Below are 8,944 nucleotides of genomic sequence, written 5' to 3'. Positions count from 1 at the left end.
ATAATGGTGCCACTGGTGAAAATCATTCAAATGTGGCAGCTGCTGCCACAACGAATTCATGGTCGCAACCTGCAAGGGGATCTTGAAGTCTACACCATAACGTCGCTCTCAGTTTCCACAGCTGTTACTTCAAGTTTTCCACCTCGTTCTCAATAGTTACTGTGAAGTGCATCTGGAAGAATAAACAGATGATAAGGAAAGAAAGGAAGGAAGGAAAAGAGGGAGGGGGGGAAGAGGGAAGGAAGGGAGAAAAAGAAAGAGAAAGAGCCTCCAACAAGAGTAATAAGGTGAGACTTGGTCTATCAGCTATTACTGTATATTATCAAGACCCAAAATTAAAACAGTGTGGAACTGGCACCAGAATAGACAGAGAGATGAATGGAAGAGAACAGAGTCAAAACTAGAGCCCGAGTAGGCGCCTGGCTGGCTCAGTTGGTGGAGCATGGGACCCTTGGTCTTAGAGTCTTGACTTCAAGCCCCGTGTGGGGTGTAGAACTTACTTTTTAAAAAAAGGGGGCACGTGGGTGGCTCAGTTGGTTAAGCGTCTGCCTTGGGCTCAGGTCATGATGTCAAGGTCCTGGGATCGAGCCCCGCATTGGGCACCCTGCTCAGCGGGGAGTCTGCTTCTCCCTCTGCCTCTCCCCCTGCTCGTGCTCACACTCTCTCTCTCTCTCTCTCAAATAAACAAATAAATAAAATCTTTTAAAAAGAAGAAAAAAAAACAAGTGACAAGGGAGGATGACAGAAACTGACATATAGCTCAAAGATTGATAGTATTAATACTGAAAAGAATGAAAAAATTGATAAAGACAAAACAGCCAATTTACCAAAAAAAAAAAAAATAAAGAAACTGAAATGGCCAATAAATCTATGAAAGATAATTTATATTTACAGTAGTTAAATCAATGAGGTTTAAAATGATAAGATGTCATTTTGTGCCAATCACATTATTGATATTGTTAAATATATATAACCCATTGTTGATGAATATGCAAGGAAATAGACACCTTCTAATAACTCTGGGAGGGCTGTAGATTGGTACAACCAGAATGGAAAGCAAGTTAACATGTTTTATCTACAGATTAAGAATTGCCTACCCTTGGCTGAGCAATTCTGCTTCAAGGAGTTTTTCTCAGGAATACTCTTGGACATGTGTAAGGAGTTCACTATGGCATTAATTAAGTTTCAAAGTGCAAACAGTTTAAATATCTAACGGTAAGGCAATTGATTTCTAAAGTGTAATAAACCTAGAGAATGAAATATACTACATGACACTGGCACGAAAATGATAGAGTAAAAGATGCCCACGGTATATTTCTAACTAAAAAGAGCACATTGCATCCAATTAAAAAATAGGTAAAAGACTTGGATAGACATTTCTCCAAAGAGGATTTACAAGTGGCCAGTCCGTACATGAAAATGATGTCGAGCATCGCTAGTCATTAGGGAAATGCAATTCAAAACCACGGAAGGATGCCGCTTCCCCGCTTCCCACCCACTAGGAGAGCTGTAGAAGAGCAGTCAATGGAACGCGGCAAGTGCTGGCAAGGACGCGGAGAAATCGAACTCTTACGTCCTGCCGGTGCAAATGGAAAATAGCTTGGTGGTTTCTCAATACGTTAAACATATAAAATACCACATGATTCAGCAATTCCACTCATGGGTATACAGAAAACAGGTGTTCAAACAAAAAATTGCACATGAAAGTTCTCGGCAGTACTGTTTACCGTAGCCAAAAGGCGGAAACAACTCAAATGTCCATCAACTGGTAAATGCATAAACAAAATGTGGTTTATATCTGTACAACGGAATATTTCTTATGCTACTACACTGTAACATGGATGAACCCAGAAAATGTTACGCTAAGTGAAAGAAGCCAACACAAAAGGCCACGTATTGTATGATTCCATTTATTTGAAATAGGCAAACCCATAGAAACAGAAAACAAATTAATGGTTGCCAGGAGCTGGGGGAAGGAGAGCAGGGGAGTGACCGCTTAATGGCTGTGGGGTTCCTTTCGTAATGGTGAAAATGTTCAGGAACTAGATAGTGGGGATGGTTGCACAACATTGTAGAAGTACTAAATGCCACTGAATTAAACACTTTAAAATAGTTAATGGTAAATTGTATGTTATGTGAATTTTACCACAATAAAAATAAGTACATTACAAAATAGAAGGTATAGTTGGTTTTGTTTTTCTAGAAGTACATGCATAGAAAAAAAAGTGTAGAAGGATGAATATCAAATTACTCTGGTTGTCCATTGATGGTCATTTGGAACTAATATTCTAATTTTTCTACAGTAATCCTGGATTACTTGAGTCCTTTTCAAAACATACTGTAGGGGGTCCCCTGGGTGGCTCAGTCAGTTAAGCATTGCTTTTGGCTCTGGTCATGATCCCAGGGTCCTGGGATCAAGTTCTGCGTCAGGCTCCCTGCTCATCGGGGTGCCTGCTTCTCCCTCTGCCTGTCCGGCTCCCCCTGCTTGTACTCTCTCTCTCTCTCTCTGGCAAAAAAATGAATAAATAAAACTCTTTTTAAAAATACTGTAGAATAATATATAATGAAACAGAGAAGTGTTCATCATGTATTTATAAGCTATCAAACCAAAATAGTATATTTGAATGGTCCCAATTATTGTAAAAATACACCTCTTGCAAAAAAAAAAACACAAACTATTGGAAGTTCATATACCAACACATTAATGGTTACATTTCAGTGGAATGATTATAGATGAATTTTATTTACTTTTTTAGAAATACATTTTCAGCACTGGGCGTTATACGCAACTAATGAATCATTGAACACTACATCAAAAACTAATGCTGGACTATATGTTGGCTAATTGAACATAATATAAATAAATTAATTAATTAATTTTGAGAATTCCTCCAGTGAATATATATCATATATATGTATTCATAATCTGGGTTTTAAATATATTTTTCAAAGTTTTCCTTATATTGAGCTGAAAGCTTTCCTTCCTTGTTAAATGAAACCTTTAGCTGGGGAAAAATTGAAAGATAAAATTTTAAAAGGAAATAACGCCAAAGAATCTGGAAGCTATTAAAATGAAAAAGGAAGAGAATATTAAAAGACGTGCATTGTGCTTAGAAAGAAAAAAAAAGCCCTCTCGTAGAGCTAACAGACTCAAAAATGCTATTATTGTAAGGGAGAAGTATCTTTTTCTAAAAGGGAAATGCAAGCAAAGAAAATGAGGACGCCAGGAAATCATACTAAGCCGTGCAGACTAGAAATCGCTTTTGCAACAGTAGGTGACAAATGGCACCCGGGGATTTAAAAAGAAGTCAGAGAAGGAGTTAGAAAACTGTAGTCTAAACCCGTGACCTCTGACTACAGCTGGCCACTGGGCTGCAGGACAGATGGGCTGCAAATGTGGTTTGTGTCCGTGAGAAAGTGTTCGGAAGGGGCCTGAGAACAGAGCAGTTATAAGCAATCGTGTAGCATTTATACTAGGACGACTCCTACTACTAACAATATCTTCGTTTCTAATAATAGTATTGACATGTACCTTTGTCCTGCTTACTGTGTGCTTGAGGCTGTCCTAAGCACTTAACGGTGTTTTAACTCACCTAATTCTCACAACATCCCTAAGAACCCAGCACTGTTATCCCTGTTTTACAGAGAAGGAGAAGGAAGCCCAGGAAGGTCACGTGGTGTCACACAGGAACATCACGCAGCTAGGAAGTGAAAGAGGCATTCACATCCCGTCATCCTTACTCTAGAGTTCACGCACTTCACCGGGACGTTTCACCAGCTCCATGGCCAAAACACCCCTTCCAGAGGTGGTTCACGAAGGATGGTCCTTTCAGGAAGTCCCTGAGGTCAAAACTATTTCTATTTCTCCCCCTGCTTGTGTTCCCTCTCTTGCTGGCTGTCTCTCTCTCTGTCAGGTAAATAAATAAAATCTTTAAAATAAATAAATAAATAAAGGTTTTATTTCTTTATTTAAGAGAGAGAAACTGAGAGCAGAGCTGGGGGCGTGTAGGGGGAAAAGCAGAGGCAGAGGGAGCAGACTCCTCACTGAGCAGGGAGCCCAATGTGGGACTCGATCCCAAGACCCTGAGATGGTGAACTGAACCGAAGGCAGATGCTTAACCAACCGATCCACCCACATGCCCCGACGATGTCAACTTTAATGGCTAATAAAAAATGTCTTTGTACAGTCTTGTATTTTCTAGGATTTTCTAAGGCAAGCTCTTTGGGATCCTGAAATCAAGATGTTTGAGAACATCGCCTGACCTAAGGTAAAGGGTACATGGTTTCTGAAGGAATAATCAAGGCTGCTTGCCATAATTCATTCATTCGTTCGTTCATTCATTCAGTCATTGTTGAGCACTGCATTGCAGGCATTGTGCCAGGTGTGGGGACTACAGCAGTGACCAAGGGTAGCACAGTCCCTTGACTCATGGAGTTTAGTGCAATGGTCCTAAATCATGAAGATGCATGGGCATCCTTCAATAAATTCATTAAAAGTGCAAATTCTGGGACTTTACCCCAAGAGCTACTGATTCAGTTTTTAGACAATAGGACTCAGGAATTTTTTTTTTAGGATTTTATTTATTCATTTGAGAGAGACAGAAAGAGCACACAAGCAGGGGGAGAGGGAGAAGCAGACTCCCCGCTGAGCCAGCCAGGAGCCCAATGTGGGGCTCAATCCCAGGACCCGGAGAGCATGACCTGAGCAGAAGGCAGACACCTAACCATCTGAGCCACCCAGTCACCCCCTTTTTTTTTCAAGCTGAAAAGTTGATTCTGAAGCAAAAGACCCACTAACCACACATTGAAAAACACTGATTTGCAGGGCGCCTGGGTGGCTCAGCTGGTTGGGCATCTGCCTTCGGCGTGGGTCGTGGTCCCAGGGTCCTGGGATCAAGCCCCATGATGGGCTCCCTGCTCAGCGGGGAGTCTGTTTCTCCCTCTTCCTCTGCTGCTCCTTCTGCTTCTCCTCTCTCACTCGCTCCCTCTCAAATAAGTAAATTTTAAAAAAAGAAAGACAGAAAAACACTGGGCGCCTGGGTGGCTCCGTTGGTTAAGCGGCTGCCTTCAGCTCTGGTCATGATCCTGGAGGCCCAGGATCGAGTTCCGCATCTGGCTCCCTGCTCAGCCGGGAGTCTGGTTCTCCCTCTGACCCTCCCCCCTCTCGTGCTCTCTCTCTCAAATAAATAAATAAATAATCTTTTAAAAATTAAAAAAAGAAAGAAAGAAAAAGGAAAAACACTGGTTTAGTGGTAGTTTCGCCTGAAAAGAAAATTTGCAGAAATGAAAGTGATCACCATATATAAAGACCTGTGTGACTCCAGAAAATATGAAAGATACTAGTAGGTCAAAGCTAACCCAGAGGCAGGTTTCCATCTAATGTTAGGTAGGAACGGTCGATCGAGTGAGGCAGAATTCCCAGTCAACTGCAAGTTTGGGTTGTCTAGAGTGCCATGCTGACGTTATCATAAGGATTCTCACACTCGGCATGACTTTTCTTTTTTTTTTTTAAGAGAGAGAGAAAAAGCGCATGTGCGAGGTGGGGAAGGAAGGGCAGAAGGAGAGGAATCCCAAGAGGAGAATCCCAAGCAGACTCCCCACTGAGCATGGAGCCCAACACAGGGTTCGATCCCACGACCCAGAGATCATGAGCTGAGCTGAAATCAAGAGTCGGCCCCGTAACTGACTGAGCCACTCAGGCACCCCGGTATGAGATTTTTCTATATGACCTCCAAGCATGAGAGAATTGTACAAGAACCAAAAGGGAGGGTTGATAAAAGGCATAACTGATTTAGGGCACTATTTTAGTCACTTATTTTCTCCAACGAACTACGTCAACTCAGATGATAATACAAATTCTGAAGTGACCACTTAGGCTAGGACAGACTACAAGGGTTGGCCAAAGTTCAAGGACTCGGAGGATGAGAGAATGAGGACTTTGAGAATGAGGACAAAGTTGAAGCAGCTTCCCAGCCCCTCCCTTGTTTCTCATGGGGCTGCACCCAGAGTTCAGTGACCTCAGCCGTACGGGCCAAGAACAACAGACCTTTCTTCTATCCTGAAACTTGGGAGAGAATGTCCATTACCCCAACTAACACCTGAGTTCTGGGTTCATGTATTCATCCTGCGCCCTAAAAATATAACCCAGTCATGAAATCCACAGGCAGCATTTCATATAATTGGCTACTTGCAAGTGTCATTTCTTGCTGCACAATTAGGTCTCCCAGAGATTTCAGTACAGCCAACCTAGCCATGGCCGATATACCATATGTGATCTGCACACATGCAAATTAACCCTTGGAAACAAACACTATGATTATCCCCATCTTACAGATAAACTGTAATTCATTTCATGACTCACTTCGTATTGCATTGAGAAAATCGAAAAATCTAGTTGAAAACTACTTCCTCTACCTCACCAAAGCTACCAAGCTACCTGTCCCTGTACCTGCCTGCTTTCTCTCCTTGTAGTGGGTGAAGTATTTTCCCTACCAAGGAAAGCCAATCCCCTCGTCTGTGTATCGGCCTCCAATCTCTTTTCCTTCCTCACATGCTATGCTCCTCTGTTGTACTGTCTCTCTTCTGCATCATCAATTTCTTCCTCTATAGAATTATTCCCACCAGCCTACAGACATGTTATGATATCTCCCATCTTAAACACACACACACACAACAAAAAAACCCCTTTGTTTCTGTCAGCACACTGCCTCTTTTCTTTGCTTTCCTATGTCAGCGTGAATTAGTTTTAGTCACACATAACAGGAAACTCAAATTAGGGGTGCCTGGGGGGCTCAGTCGGTGAAGCGTCTGCCTTCAGCTCAGGTCACGATCCTGGGTCCTGGGATCGAGCCCTGCATCGGGCTCCCTGCTCAGCGGAGAGCCTGCTTCTCCCTCGGCCCTTCCCCCTGCTCATGCTCCCTCTCCCTTTCTCTCTCAAATAAATAAAATCTTAAGAAAAAAAAAGAAATAGAAAACCCAAATTAGAGTCATTCATACGAGATAGAGTTTGTTTTCTTTTATGCGAAGGAAGCTCAGAGGTAGATATGACGGTTCCATGTGGTCACTGGGGACCCAGACGCCCTTGGCTTCCTGCTCTGCCAACTTTGCACAAAGCTTCCATTCTCAAGTTCACCTCATGTCCCAGTACGGCTACGATAGCTTCAGCCACTTAATCTAGTTTCCAGGCAAGAAGAAAGAGAACGTTGGAGGGAGGGGAAAAGGAAGCAAAGCCCGGGTTTTTCTTGACACTGCTGTATGAAATCCTTCTGCCAGGTTCACCGATTCCGTCCATCTGTGCATATCGCACCATGAATTCGCTCTTCTCAGCTTACTGGACTCTCCGCCGCATGTTGACATGCGGATCCCTCCCTCCTCTTGGAACAGAGCTTCCGGCTGGCGTTCGAGACTCCCCATTCTCCTGGTTTCTTTGTATTTCATTGGCTGCTGCTTTCTCATTTCCTTTGTGGGCCCGCCTTCTCTTCCAATATCTAAATATCAGTTGCCTCAGGCTTCATTTCATGGCCATCATACGTATATACACACGCACACGCACACGCAATTTTCCTAGTGGTCTCATCCAGTCCTACGAGTTTTAGTTATTTATTTATTTATTTATTTATTTATTTATTTATTTTGTTTTTGGAGAGAGAGAGAGAGCATGAGAGGGGGGAGGAGAAGAGGGAGAAAGAATCTCGAGGGGACTCCCGGCCGAGTGCGGAGCCCCACGCGCAGCTCAGTCCCACAACCCTGAGATCGTGCCCTGAGCTGAAACCAAGAATCGGATTCCTACCTGGTGGAGCCGCCCAGGCGCCCAGTCCTGTGACGTTCATTATTCTCTCCGCTTGCTGCTGACCCTGTACGTTTGCAGCTCCAGACGTGACTCTGGGTGGAAGCCCCAACTCCTGTATCATCTCCACTTGGATGTCTAACGGGAATCTGGAGTGGAGCATGACCAAAGCAGAACTTCAAATTTCCACCCTTAGAAAGAAACCTTCTCCGTCAGTCTTTCCTGTTTCAATTAATGGCACTACCGGTCACACAGCTGTGCTGGCCAAAAACCTGGGAGTCATCCTTGACTATTTTCTTCTCCTTCCTTATCCAATCCTTTAGAAGTTTCTGTCTCCTTTATGCCCAAAACATATCCCCAATCCACTAGCCCCTTATTCCTCCAACGTTCTTGCCCATATCCGCATCACCTCTCATCGGGTTTATTATAATAGCCTCCTGACCCTTTCCTTTCTTCCAGGCTTGTTTCCACTAATGGTCAAGGTTAATAGTTACAACCAGCAGAAACTAACTGGCTGATTTAAGCAGAAAAAGAGGGGCTCCTGGGTGACTGTGTCGGTTCAGCATCCAGCTCCATCTCAGCTCAGCTCTTGATCTCAGGCTCATGAAGTGAAGCCCCATGTTGGGCTCCACATTAAGTGTGCAGCCTAGTTCAAACATAAATAAATAAATAGAAAGAAACAGTTTGAAGGACTAGAATTGTGGCAGGGAATTTGGAGGCAAACTGGTTGCAGCTCTGGTAGAGTGGATGCCAGAATAACCAACAAAATCACGGAGTATTGTGCAGTTGTTACGCCCCCACGGAGACCATCCCCAAGGGTCTAGGAGGCTGCCACTTGTACGGTGAAGGCACAGTAATGACTCTCTGTGACTTGTTTTATTTTGTAACTGGAAGTTTGTACCAGAGAGCAGAGCTTGAGGAAGCTTTTCCCCACCTACTCTCTCACTGCTACCCCCTTCCCAGAGCATAGCCTGCTGACTCTAGTACTTTCCACCCCCAACCCCCATCTTCTCCCATCTCTTCCCACACATTCCAGTTCAAGACAGACTCTGGTTTCCCCAGGAGTTTCTCACAGAGGGAGTGGTTATGGTGGTTCATTTCTGGATTCTCTGCTTTCCTCTTACTTTATATTTTCCCCAGGATTGATTTTCGAGGAAG

This window comes from Ursus americanus, chromosome 35, assembly GCF_024610735.1.
Source record: "Ursus americanus isolate L20-20 chromosome 35, mUrsAme1.1.p, whole genome shotgun sequence".
In the NCBI taxonomy this organism is placed as follows: domain Eukaryota; kingdom Metazoa; phylum Chordata; class Mammalia; order Carnivora; family Ursidae; genus Ursus; species Ursus americanus.
Note: the sequence above shows the minus strand (reverse complement) of the source record.